The sequence below is a fragment of the Salvelinus sp. IW2-2015 genome, linkage group LG16 (genome assembly GCF_002910315.2).
Source record: "Salvelinus sp. IW2-2015 linkage group LG16, ASM291031v2, whole genome shotgun sequence".
Lineage (NCBI taxonomy): Eukaryota > Metazoa > Chordata > Actinopteri > Salmoniformes > Salmonidae > Salvelinus > Salvelinus sp. IW2-2015.
Genome location: NC_036856.1, coordinates 1,652,372 through 1,653,224, shown reverse-complemented (window position 1 = coordinate 1,653,224; position 853 = coordinate 1,652,372).

The following is an 853-nucleotide window of genomic DNA, read 5'->3' as shown; positions in this document are numbered from 1 at the left end:
AGCGCCAATGTATTTCAGATTTTTTAAGTGTTTTACAGCAAAACACAATTAGCATTATATTAGCTTACCACAATAGCCGGAAACACAAGCCGTTTACACAGCTAGCAAAGGTTCCGATCGTAACAATCCAGCAAAAGATATATAATTTGACTAACCTTGATATACTCATCAGATGACAGTCCGTGTACATCATATTACACAATGCATATAGGTTTTGTTCGAAAATGTGCATATTTAGCAGCACAAATCGTGGTTATACAATGGATTAGTAGCAATTTCAGGCATTCTGGCCGCGCCATCTTGGAGAGCACCTAATCTAATCGATAACTAATTGTAAACTGACTAAAAAATACAGGTTGGACAGCAAATGAAAGACACATTAGTTCTTAATGCAACCGCTGTGTTAGATTTTTTAAATTAACGTTAACTCGACATGTCAGCGTGCCGTTACAGCGAGACATGCCTAAATGCAATGGGACCTAATAATTACATCTTTCCACAAATATACGAATTAACATCAATGATAAATAGCTCTTACTTTTGGATGACTTCCATCAGAATCTGGGCAAGTTCCTTTGTCCCAGAACAATCGTCTTTTGTGTGAAAGATGTCCTCTACTCATGTAGAAATTAAGTCTGCTAACGCCGATGTACCGGAGAGGGTGCCCAACGTCGTGATACACGCCTCTGACAAAGAAACTCCAGAAAATCACAAAAACTGCATATAAGTCGGTTTAAAATTAACTACCGCTATGAAGTTAAAGGCAAAAAACAAATTAAATCAGAGCCTCGGAGACATAGAACTGCGAACCGCAAAGCGTCCAGGACGCCACTGCTTGTTCCCTATCTCTCTC